Source organism: Lissotriton vulgaris, chromosome 8 (assembly GCF_964263255.1).
Source record: "Lissotriton vulgaris chromosome 8, aLisVul1.2, whole genome shotgun sequence".
Taxonomy (NCBI): domain Eukaryota; kingdom Metazoa; phylum Chordata; class Amphibia; order Caudata; family Salamandridae; genus Lissotriton; species Lissotriton vulgaris.
Window position 1 is genome coordinate 1,554,222,158 of NC_141696.1, and position 13,667 is coordinate 1,554,235,824.

Genomic DNA, 13,667 nt, shown 5'->3' on the forward strand with positions numbered 1-13,667 from the left:
GCAATTAAGCCCAAGTTAGACAAACGGAGGTTCTGAAATACACGCACATACAACTCGTGGAACAAGAAAAAGACAGTGGAGCTATCTAGAATAAGGAATCCATGGCACAGACTGCTCGGGGGCTGATCCATGCTTACAAGATAAGACAGGCCTCTGCCTTTCTTTGGTCCGTTACAGATGAGTCCTAATGACAGTTTCTGCCCCCTGCTTGGAAACACAGGAATCCCCTATGTTGCATTATGCAGAATATCATTACTGACAAAGTACAAACTGGAAGCGCGCCGTTTGCATAGCCTGCAAGCACACTCCAACCCGATGGGAGATATGCGCGTGCACCGCCCTTGCCAATGTTTACATATTGTGGCATTGATGGCGCTGATGTCTGCTCTCTTCAAATAAAACACAGATCTCACGCCCTTTTACCCGAATGCACCGCAGGTCGAAGAAGACGGCTGGGCCCTGTGGAAAACTCCCTTGCAAGCTATGCATTCAGCGATAAGGTCTCTTATCAGCAGGGGGCCTAGCCCCCTCCTCGAACTGTGGCGAGAGCTGCCGGGTCATACACATGCGAGATAGGAGGACAATTACAGCTCACGACCTCTGATACAGAGTCTGTGCTCTTGTGTTGGGAGACAGGGCCTGCTCTCGATAACCCATCGAGATAAGCGAGCCACCTCACCTGGTAGGGGTTCCCGCCATAAATCGCCGTCCCATCTGGGCATGCCAAGCCGACTGCAGGCCCGTTTAAAAATAGCCCAGGACAGTGCAGATAAAAAAAAAAGAACGGGGTATTTTGAGAGATGTGGAAAGAAAACGATCTGCTCCGGCGAATTGTTTCAGACATCGTGTTCCAGCCCTGCGTCCTTATCTGCTCTGCCAGCAACGTATCTAATAACCAAGTCTGGTTTTTTAAACCAGCAACATGAGGAGAGGGCACTGCATGGAGTGCAGCGAGTAACTGCATTTCTGTTGAGAAAAGCATGTAAAAAATACGATATGACGTAAGGGTGACGAACAGCACGGAGTGCTGTGAATGGCGGCGCGTCCCAAAAAATGCTTTTCACAACATACATGCAGCTACGCGCTGCACTTTGTGCTGTGCTACCGCACAAAGTGCAGCGCGTAGCTGCATGTATGTCGAGAAAAGCATTTTTTTTTTAAACGCAACATGAGGTAATGCCTGGGAGAAGTCCCCGCATAGAGTAGGCCACCGCACGGAGTGCGCGTGTAGCTGCATCTATGTCGATAGAAACATTTAAAAACAAGCAGTGACGGGGGAAGGTGGCGGTCGGACATCACATCATAGGGAGAGAAGAGCACAGGACGGAGTAGAGCACAGGACGGAGTAGGGCACAGCACGAAGTGTAGATGCATGTATATCGAGAAAAGCATTTTTTTTTTAAACAGAAACATGAGGTACTGCCTGGGGGAGGGCCCCGTACAGAGTGCAGCTGTAGCTGCATCTAAGTTGATAGAAGCATTTAAAAACAAAAACAGCATTTTTGGGTTTAGAATAACGTATTTATGCAAGCCTAAATAAGACAAAATAGCGTTTTCGGAAATCACAGCAGGAAGTGATGCTCCGATGCGAGGCACAGCAAATGGTGGTGTGTGACATGGCTGGTAAGAGGGCTGGAGATGAATGCGGGGGCAGGGAATACAAATGAAGATAAATTGGAGAAACTCTGCTGCTTCACCCAGGTCACTTACGCAGGCAAATACACCAATGAGGCAAAGTAAGCACGGAGGAGCTGGGGTATAAGTGAATCAAAGCCAGCCGGGGGGACGGAGTGTCAAATAGAGAGTAGATGGAGTGCTGGGGGGAAGTGGAAAAAAAAAGGGTAAAAAAACTGGCAGCGCGGCCAAGAAAGTAATTGCGGGCTGTAAGGGTGCCAGCGAGTGATGCGCCCAATGCTGGCAAATGGCCGGAGGGAAGCCGGATGGGGGCGGGAGAGCCTGGTGGGGGGGGCGGGAATACGTGCGAGGGGAGGAGAAGTGTGGCAGGCAAATGCATGGAGGGAAGCCGGATGGGGGCGGGAGAGCCTGGTGGGGGGGCGGGAATGCGTGCGAGGGGAGAAGTGTGATAGGCAGATGCGCGGAGGGAAGCCGGATGGGGGCGGGAGAGCCTGGTGGGGGCAGGCGGATTAGGGAGATGCTCGTGCGTGTGTGGTCACGTGACCCGCTTTTGTGGTCACGTGACCTCACATGCACTGTAAAGAAACCGCAGTGGAAACCGCAGTGGTTTGACTATTCGATCGAGCCCATGAATTTTCGCCATTCCATTCGCAAGCGAATGGTAATAGGCGAAACCTAAAAACCTCTATGACAACTTCATCGACCACCCACCAGACGCCACAGCCGGACTCCTCCCCCCCCTCGCCCCCAGAGACAACAGCCAGCCCACAATCACCAACTGGACACCGGTCACGGCCGAAAACACTGCCTCGACCATGAAAGGCATCCACTCGGGGAGGCCCCACCGACCCCTCCCCTCCTCACATCTACCACAGAGCAGCGGCCACCATCGCACCGACTTACAATGCACCATCAACACCACCTTCAACACAGGCACCTTCCCTGACGACTGGAAGCACGCAGACGTCAGGCCCCTGCTACAGAAGCCCTCAACTGACCGCACCAACCTTAACTACCACCTGCCCATCTAGCTCCTCCCCTTCGCAGCCAAAGTTGCAGAGAAAACAGTCAACAAGGAACTGACGCAATTCATCGAAGAGTACGCTATCCTCGACCTATTCCAGTCTGGATTCCGAAGCAACCACAGCACCGAGACCACCCTACTCGCCGCCACAGCCGACATCCGTACCCTCCTGGACCAAGATCACTCCGCAGCCCTTATCCTACTCGATTTATCAGCGGCCTTCGACACCGTCTCCCACCGCACACTAATCGCCAGACTACTCGACGCCAGATTCAAGGAACAGCCCGGGACTGGATGTGATCATTCCTCACCTGAAGAAGAAGCCAAAGGATCAGACTACCACCTTACCTCTCTGAGCCCACGAAAGTCACCTGCGGAGTCCCACAGGGGTCATCACTGAGCCAGACCATCTTCAACAGCTACATGGCCCCCCTCGCAGCCATTGTCCGACAACAGGGCCTCAACATTGTATCCTATGCAGACGACACCCAACTCATTCTCTGCCTCACCAAAGACCCCACCACCGCCAAACAGAAAGGAATGCAGGACGTCACAGTTTGGATGGCCAACAGCTGCCTAAAACTCAATGCTGAGAAGACAGAAGTCCTCATCCTTTGAACCACCCCTTCAGCATGGGATAACACCTGGTGGCCGACCGCCCTCGGAAGCCCACCTACCCCATCAGACCACGCCACAATCCCCGGCATCACGCTCGACTGCTTTTTGCAGGAACTATACTTGACCGGGAACACTTGCGTGCGCCTGCAGGCAGGCCGACTTGGGGCGAAACATGTTCCATGCTATTCTAATTATGCAAGGCGGTGGCCATTCTTATCAGAAAAGGACTATTGTGGCGCACGCACAAAGCCTTATGCAACCCACAGGGATGATACGTGATGCTAGAGGGCACGCTGGGGGGACACCCAATCAGGCTGATCTCGATATATTGGCTCAATGTAGACGACCCGGACTTCTTCTGAGAGGTCTTGAGATCAGCAGATACCCTAGGCCCAAGAGTGATTCTGTGGGGGGGACTTCAATAAAGTCTTAGAACCCAACAGAGACAGATAGGGCAGTGCCCAACGCCCCACCCAAGGGCATCAGCACAATAGTATTCTATTATAGCAGACCACAGACTGATAGATATATGGAAAAGTCGAAACGCAAACATGGAGGAGGGTACATGTGTATCATTGGCAGGTCACTCTTGGTACAGAATCGACTTCTGACTGACCTCAAGAGAGGTACTATCCTGGGTTACTACAGTCACCCATCTAGCTAGAAGCCTTTCTAACCACTCCCCTGTACTTGTTGGACTGACTCTGCCGGACTACCCAAGCAAAGCGGTTCGCTGGTGACTCCCGTGAAGGGCACTACTGGATCAGATGTACTGAGATGCAATCAGATCAGCAATAGTAGAGTAATTTGCGTTAAACGAGGGCACGGTTGATTCCCCCAATATGCTTGAGGAGGCATTTAATTCTGTGATTCGGGGAGGTACATTGCAAAGCAGGCGGGGGTCGTGCGCTCACTGTGGGGAGATCTTAAGCGCCTAGAACAGGAGATACAGGGCCTGGTAAGAGAATTCTTTGCCGCCAACAAGTTTGAAACCCCCGCAGATATTAGGGGTCAGATAGGTGAGTTTGAAGAAGCGGCCATTCAGAAGACACACTACCTTGGAAAGGAAGCATGTGCTAGAAAATACAGAGAGGGGGACAGAGCGAGCAAGACACTAGCGGGCTTATAAAAAAAAACCATGGGCTTGCGACTACATCAGAGAATTGCGCACGTCAGACAACAAGACTGGGATTGGTCAGACCACCATTAGGCGGAAATTATATCCTTTTACTCCTCACTTTATGAGGCGAGGTAAAATGTTACCCACCCGGATTTGGTTGACTTTTTTTTACTCTATCTAGCCCCCAGACAGGATGGCCTGACAGCAGCCTTTTTACAAGAATCTGCACCACTGCTTGTATCCCATCTCATAAACATGTTTGAGGAATCGCTGGAGTGGGGCGAACTCCTCCTGTCGCTTTGTAAAGCGCTTATCATTACAATTCTAATATCAGATGAAAATCCTACGCAGTGTGATTCCTATAGGTGCCTGCCCATGATCAATTTGGACAATAAACTCCTCGCCAAACTCATTACTGCGAGACTACTTCCACTGCTGCCTCTCGTGATGCACCCTGACCAGTGCGTCTTTGTTACCGGAAGGGCTACATCTCACAATCTACGCACCTTTCTTGCAACAATTCAAGAAAATTACCCCTCACTCAAAGCGGCTGTGATATATCAGGATACCACTTAGGCATTTGATTCCTTAGAATGGCCATATTTATTAGCACTCCTTTCCAGATTGGGCATTAGCTTCAAATTCATCAAATTGGTTGTTCTCCTATAATGTTACCCTATGATGAGGCTTTGGATTAACAGGACGATCCCCCCCCTCCCACCCCCCATACCCCCCCCACTGTTCCATGCATTTCGGGGCACGAGGCAAGGATGCCTGTTGTCTTGCCTTCTTTTTGCCATAGCCATGTAACCCCTGGCGGCCAGACTAAGGCAGCATCATGCGCACCGAGGCAAGGCATTTGCTCCTTGGGTAATACTGGTTTCTTTGCATGTGGATGACTTGCCCCTGTACGTCAAACACCTGGCCAAAAACGTAGATCTCACTGATCAGGGAGATCGCAAGATTCGTACACCTCATGGGCATAAACATTAACTGGGGAAAAATTTGTTACCTTGCCGCAGACGGCAGTCACAGAACGGTTTCAATCGGAGTCTCTACTCTTCTGGGCGGAGGGCCCAGTGAAATACCTAGGATTTTGATTAAGCCATAATATTGAGGAACTTTGGCAATATAACTACGGGCGACTCATGGACAGGCTGGAAAGTCTAATGGGATGAGGGGCTGGTCTGCTGCTGTCCCTAGCAGGATGACAGGCCATAGCAAAAATGGTTGTTGTCTCCAAGTTCTTCTACATTTTTATTAACTTCCCGCTCCCCCTTAGCACTAGTTTCAGACGTAGACTGCATTCGAACTTGATATCCCTTTCTGGGCCGGAAAAAAAACAGGATTTCTTCGGAAACCCTACCCTTTGAACAGGAAGGTTTGGGTGCCCCAGACATGGAGCTTTACTACATAAACAAAAGAAGCCATCAATGACAGACCATGGTTTAGCACTTCAATTACCAAATTTATGTTGTCAAATTGGGTGCAACTACTACCAGCATCCGTCGTTGTTCGATGCTACAGAGTTCAAAGAAATCCACAAATAAGGAAGGTGAAACAACAAATACACGATATCCAAAGCTTGATTACTATAGTTCTTCCATCATATAAATGTTGCTTCCATTTTGAAGTTAATGAGGGGAACACGGAATAAGGTTTCAAAAGTAGATAAACAACGATTTACATTTGTAATTAAAATCAGGATGTGTACAATGCAGGCGTACCAAACAGCATAATAACTGGCAGCAAGTTTTGGATATCTTGGATATCGTTTATTTGTTGTTTCAATACTCTTCGATTCAATTGATTTATAACCCTGAAAAAGTTCCTTTGGCAATAAGGAACGAAACGCATTGGCTGTTTGCCGTTTTTTAAAAGATTTTTGGAATAAAAGAAGATAAATGGAAATTACTTGTTGGCTCTGATTCACTTTCGCTGAGTGCACCTTCCTTATTTGTGAATTTCATGGAGCTGTACTACAATTGTGCCCAAGCTCAGTTTGGATTTCATTGGATATTCCCACCGCAACTCATGGCGCATACAGAGCTGGAACACGACCAATCGGCTCTGACGCCACTGAACACGGTCCTTTAAAGGCCACACACTAGACTGTGATCTAGGGTAGATACAGTGGGCTGCGCACTATGGGCCTGGTAGGGATTACGACACAGGGCACAACTGGAGATGTTATATTCCCCATCTGTGCCTCTGCACACAACATTGCAATTCTCTGGGGATACGGGTGACTGTAGGAGACTTAGGAAGCTTCATCTTCACACTATTGGAGATGCGTTCCAGGAGGGAACATTTATCGAGCCAGACAGAGAGATGACAGGGTGAGGCATTGGGTTGCTTGACTGAACAACCTAATATCAGCTCCTGCACTGCATGCTGGCTTTGCTTCTTTCCCGATGGCGCCGCCCACATTCCAGGTACTACAAGACTTCCTAACTAACCTATCACCAGGCAAAATGATTACCCGACTATATCCAGGCATGTAGTGCACAGCGCCGATAAGCATCCCTGGGGTGCGTCAGGAGTGGGAGACACTGTTGGGATTCCCCAAAGCAGAGGACCAGAGGGCATACTGCTGCAGGCAGGCTCAGGAACTGTCCCCTAACTATAGGCTACGGTTGATTCCCTTTAAGTTTTTACATAGATTATACAGGACTCCTGAATGGTAATATAAAGTTGGTTTGAGTGGGGGTCTGAGATCCCCTGCACAGGAGGCGTCCTTTTTGCATTTGGCCTGCTGCTGCCCAGATATTACATATTACATGTTACTAGGTAACCATTTTGGATGCATTAGATAAGATGCTGAAGTGTCAGATAAGTTACAAATGACTTCCCTTTGGAATAGATCAAAATGAACTGTACACTATCACCACTAATAAAGCAACTATCAAATAAATGCAAAATAATGTTCTACTTCATTCAATGGACATAAAAATAAATAAAACTTCTAACACCTATATTAGGACAATACAAAAGTGTTTCTTTAATTAAAATCACATAAAAACCACTGAAGGGTCAGATAAAACAATCCCCCTTGATAGCGTTGCTCGGCTATTTGAGAAATGCACCGGCGACAAGTAGAAAACTAGTGTCCATGCTTTTGCTGCGGGCTAAACGTCGGATAGCAATGTGCTGGGGCTGTCACCAGGAACCACATGCCACAGATTGGCTTAGGATGCGGAGTACTTTACTGGGAATTTATGCCCGCACAGGCTCACACCAGGGACAGCTGGGAACCAGCATCACCTTCCACTTCACCTTCCCCCCTATTATAATCCCTTTCTATCATTCTTGGCTCGCGCTTTTTCATTATGTGTGGCTATGGCAACGCAACTGTGATACCAGTGTAGACTACATAGGTAAGAGGTAAAAGCTTATCTAGATTGGTAGCTGATATGTCCATTGTTGATCTAATTCATGCCCCTTCGCATAATGTCATACTGTATGCAAACGATGTACTGTTGGAATGTATCCTCAGCTGTATTCAATAAAAAGAAATGTAAAAAATAAAAGAAAGTAAAAAGATATGCCCTATTAGAGAGAATCCCATACACCCACAATGGTCATCCCATAATTGCCTGGCTGCCCAATGATGCTATGAGGAAGGTTACGTATTAAGTGTAAGAACGTAAGAACAGATGGAAGAAATCCAGACCTCAAAATCTGAAGGGTGGAGTCCCAACACCCCAATGCAGAAGCTGCTACTCCAGTAAAAATGTTTATGAGCACCCATGCTGTAGATAATGAAAGATTGCACCCACCCCAGGAGTGGTATCATCTCATGTGTGGGCACTTCCGGTGCTCACATCCAAGAGAGACCAAGCCAAAACTGGTAAGTATCCACCTGCAGGCATAAGCACATCTTTTCTCTCACTTTTCCCCCACACTGGTGCACAGACAATGCTGCACACTTGCTCTAGTGTGGCTTGAGTAGAGTCTGCGTACAGGTAAAACACCAGACCAGTTGCCACACAAACTATACTTCACACAGTTTGTACCCTTTCAAACACGGGCACCCAAGGCTAAAGTCACTAATTTCTCAACCATTTTCGCATCAAATCCAAGCTGCAAAGACAAACAAGATAAAAATATATCTGTGTCCACATCTCCATCAAATTACTACCCATATATAATTGATTAAATTAAATCCATGGCACACCCACAGGGAAAGTGTGCTACATCCTTTGAAAACGTGCAGTGTTATCAAGCACTAAATATGTGCTACTACACTACCACCCTGGACAGATCAGACCCTGCCCTGTCTGCACCCTATTCTCCACACAGCAGCAGAGGGAGGGTAGTTTCTGTGCACAGTCCAGGTCAACATAGCTGCTGGTTTTTATTATCCATATGATTGACGTTCCCATATTTTCTGGGTGTGTATGTGTTGTTCTATGCAGCAATGAAAAGGGTGAGCCATTTATTCCACCCAAATATTTATATTTAGAAAGAAAACCAAAACTAATATGAACAGAGAACTGCATTAAATCACAACAGACTCTTTCATTTCTCAAAGCCAGGCAGCACCGCTATTTCAACCTTTTCCATTTTATGAGATCAAGCTCAACAAATATACTTTCCCGATAGTAAATAGAGAAAGAAATGTGCCAAAGGTGACTCACTGCTTAAGTGGATGGTTTAACTTTAAGGTCATCAAATATCATATAAGGTATCTGCTTAACAGGCTGATGCTGGCCCAGAATCCACCAATCCCTGCACACTGCCTCCTTTTATAGAGGGGCTACAGAGCACCAGGGGTCAGCGGCTTACCACTGCGGGGGGAGAGGAGGGGCAGTACTTGAACCTGGTCCAGGTGCTATCAAGAAATGACACCGGGTGACACCAATGACCTCCTGACCCCTCACTCTTGCATGGGGTCTGGAACCTCCCGGATGGACTGCACATTAGGGATTGGAATGATTGTGGGCTGTAGACAGTGAAGTAGGGGTGGCGGGGGCAGGACCCGAGGAGTGATAAATGAAGTGACAATGCAGTGCTATAAGTCACCAGTGCCATTGCACGTGTAGAAATGAACAGGACAATTGTGTGGTTGTTTTACCTGTCAATGCTTCCTGGTGACTGCTTGCAGTCATGCTTCACGGGTGGGTTGTGTTGCAATTGCAGAGACCGTGTCTAGACAAGGCACTCACAGGCAAAGAAGAAGGGAAACATTCCTCATAATGACGCTATGACGCTGAGGTCACATAATAACATAACATATGATATGATGCTTGGATTGTCAGAAAAGACGTTTAAAATAATAAATTATATAAAACAAGCAAAATTATGTTCAGGATTGCTGCTTGTGTGGAAGGACTTCTGGTCCTCAAGGATAGGTGCCAGTGGCGCCCACCGGCACCAATCAGATGACTTTAGCTGCCCTGCAAGAGTGTACTGCACCCCCTGGAGCCAGGGTCAAGGGGCACAGGAGTGAGTGGGGGGAGTGTATGTGTGAAGGCAGCTCGGTGTTTAGTCACCTACATCACTAGTTTCAGGGATCCGGAAAACAACAAAAGGTGTCAGGATCCATGAGAGGTTGGACCCAGCGCTTGCTGTTTGTGTATTTAAAGGCTCATCCGAGCCACCCGCAGCCAAATAGATCCAGTGCCACATGTCACAATGTGTCTCCAGTAGAGACCGGGCTTGTTTTTGCTGTGCGACGTTGCAGCAAAAAACAATGAACCAAGGTAGTGAATCTCAGATTTGGCCACTCAGGGCCACCGCAGTATAGCTGTCAAGTTTTCAGATTGCTTATGTGTGAAATTTCCATGATTTCAGTGCACTTATGAGTGACCGGGTCTGGTGGCTCAGTGGACTAATGCGTCCACTGCAGGGGCCTGTGTTCGACCTCATGGTCACAGGTTCAAATCCCAGCGGATCCACTCAGCCTTTCATCCATCTGAGGTCGATAAAATGAGTACCACTGAGTTGGGTAACAATAAACATCTGTTATTCAGCGCCAAAAAACCTCTGGGTGAACGTGCGCTTTACAAATATACATGTTATGTTATGACACTCAACCGCCCAATATGTAACACTTAGAGTGACACTTTCTCAAGAGTAAAACCAAGTAATGAAGTTCATGGAAACAGACAAAGATCAACAATGAAACCCTTTGGAGGAATGAAAAAGCTCTAAAACTAAATGCAAACTGGTGCAAGAATATAGAAATAGAAGGTTAATGCTTGCTTACAAAACTAAATCTCTGCAGCCTTTTACTGTGTACAATACAATTTTACAAATAAGCGCATCTTCATCGTGCTTTCAGTTGCAGGCTCCCACCTTGTAGCTCTATAATACAGACACCACTAGAACCCACTGGGCCAACCAAGGCTCAATTCAGTTTCTCTCTGTTACACACAAAATCTCTGCAGTGATTGCATTAACCAAGTGACATTTGAGAACGGTAACATAATAGAACGCATTTCTCATTCATTTCTTTAACGTGGGGTTTATCATCTTTCATTTAGTTGTGCGCTTATTGTGTATGTAGTTTCTCAATGATGAAAGGTCAACAAAGAAGTTATGGAATATTTTTTCCTTGTTTCTGTTTTGTTGTGACACCTAGACTGCATTGGATGCTCAAGCTGTCAGCGCAAAAGCACATTTATGCCTAATGACTGCTGCAGTTTGAAATTCACTAGCTAGTTAAGGCTAGCTTTAGGGTATCTGAGCAAACATCATGCAAGGCAATGAACACATCAATACCATTCATTCATTCTGTGAGATAAGGTGAACCCGGGACTTTTTTGCCTCTCATTCTGAAATATAAATGAAGGAAAACAAGCCTTCCATAGACTTCATTTATGCTTAGACTGTAACAGGGCAAAATAGACAGGTTCGTACTTTAAAAAATGAACCTGCATTTGAAGTGGGACAGGTGAAGTGGGACACAGACGAGGAAGAGAGGAGGGAGGGGAGAGGGATGAGGAGGAAGGGGTGGAGGGGAGAGAGGGAGAGGTGGGAGGAGAGGGAGGGGAGAGGGATGAGGAGGGAGGGGAAGAGGTGAAGGGGCCGCCGCCCGGTGGGGGTGGGGGGTGACATGGCTTGAAGGGGGGGGGGGCTTTTTGTGGGGTGCAGCGTACAGGTTGTCTGAAGCGGGGGGGGTCCGAAGACTCTACCTGCGCAGTCACCTGCTCAAAGCCCTCTCCCCCTCGGCCTGGGACGGTGAAGATGACAATACGAGGCGGGAGGTGACGTCCGGGGTCAGAGGGTGAAGGTCACCGCACAGACCGAGGATCCTTCCACCCCGACAGCTGCTGGAGCCGAGGAAGAGGCCGGAAGTGACGGCATTCACTGCCCTCGCTGACCAGGAAGAGGAAATGACGTATCTGCAGGGCTGAGAGTGATTGAAAGAGATAACGGACTAGGCAGTATCACAGACTGCAGTGACTGCATCCACGGCTGGTGCTGTCTCTGCCCTCGACGACCGGAAGAGGAACTCACGGGCCCCAGGGCTGAGAGTAACCGAAAGAGAGAACGGACTCAGCAGCAGCACAGGCTGCAGTGACCCTGAGCAGCCTCGAGGCTGAAACCAGCTGCGGCCGAAGGAGGAGAAGAGACAGAACCCCCCAGAGGAGAGGATGAGGGGGGGAGGTTAACACCCCCCAACACTCACCCCTGTGTATGTCAGGGGAAAGGAGATGTGTCTCTGTCCTGAGCCCCCAACACTCACCCCTGTGTATGTCAGGGGGAGGGAGATGTGTCTCTGTCCTGAGCCCCCAACATCTCACCCCTGTGTATGTCAGGGGGAAGGAGATGTGTCTCTGTCCTGAGCCCCCAACACTCACCCCTGTGTATGTCAGGGGGAGGGAGATGTGTCTCTGTCCTGAGCCCCCAACACTCACCCCTGTGTATGTCAGGGGGAGGGAGATGTGTGTCTGTCCTGAGCCCCCAACACTCACCCTTGTTTATGTCAGGGGAAAGGAGATGTGTGTCTGTCCTGAGCCCCCCAACACTCACCCCTGTGTATCTCAGGGGGAGGGAGATGTGTGTCTGTCCTAAACCCCCAACACTCACCCCTGTGTATGTCAGGGGGAAGGAGATGTGTGTCTGTCCTGAGCCCCCCAACACTCACCCCTGTGTATGTCAGGGAAAAGGAGAATTGTGTCTGTCCTAAGCCCCCAACACTCACCCCTGTGTATGTCAGGGAAAAGGAGAAGTGTGTCTGTCCTAAGCCCCCAACACTCACCCCTGTGTTTGTCAGGGGGAATGTGATGTCAGTTTCTTCTCATCACCAATTGCTCTTGCCCTAGCATCAATCATAATAACCTTTATTGCCGCCTTCACTAGTGTTAAAACCTTAGGCGGATGTACAAGTCCTGGAGAGACCTAGCACTGTTTAAAGGAATTTTTGTGGCATGGACAAGGGTGCATGCCGAGCATTAGGCAATGGAGATGACGGCGTGTTAAGATAGCGGGACCCCGAAGTTGATATATTGTGTTCAACATATCAGGCAACTACCATAAGGATATTTTTGGGACTTATTGAATGAACAGGAGGCGGAATACGTCTACCGCATAGGACGAACATTTTTCTAAGGTTGAGCCTCGATAAAAATATAAAACAATACCTGTGGGGTAATCGACAATATCTGTTCCCCGATTCACTTTAAAATCGGAAATGGAGGAAATAGAACATTTATTCGTCTGATATTTCCAAATATCGAAATTGGAAATCAATACGCCTCAATACACCGTTTGCGCCCTGAAGAAGTTCTGGTTTCAGAACGAAACGCGTTGGCTGATGTTTTGTCTTTAATTGGATCATTAAACGAACATGACAATTTGTACATCACGACTCAGAGTCTATATATGAGGACAATTGAAAAGTTGAATAGTCTCCTGTAACCGGAAGAGACCAACTTATTTAGCGGTGCTTTTCCATTTAGGATAAAAATAGACTGTTTACCCAAGGTTTGGGTAATGCTCTTGGGACAGGGAGCATTTGGAAAGTGCACGCTGGACTGTGTAATTGAATTTATCTGGTGATACTTGGATTGGTGCTTTATCTTTCGTTTGAGTGGTCCACTGTCCGAACTATGGTTGTATAACACTACAGAAAACAGGCACCACCTACTTACTACTTAATCAACCACATTGGGAAATCGCTCATGGTTGGGGCACCCCAGTGGAAGGGCATGCTGCCTTCCCCATTAACTCAAATGCTGGTCATATCAGTGAAAAAGAAGACTAATTGTTGGACTCTGCTGCTTCCTGGTGGGTGGGCTGCACAATCCAGGGAACTCCTGC

The 13,667-nt window shown here is 48.1% G+C and overlaps 1 pseudogene across 1 annotated transcript in view; it reads right to left on the reverse strand.

Moving 5' to 3' along the window:
* Positions 1 to 11,708, reverse strand: part of LOC147700376 (uncharacterized) — a 75,266-nt pseudogene extending 63,558 nt beyond the window's left edge. Inside the window, exon 1 of the transcript XR_015299412.1 lies at positions 11,549 to 11,708. The product of XR_015299412.1 is annotated as an uncharacterized LOC147700376 (transcript). The remainder of the gene's footprint in view (positions 1 to 11,548) is intronic.
* Between the last annotated feature and the right edge of the window lie 1,959 nt (positions 11,709 to 13,667).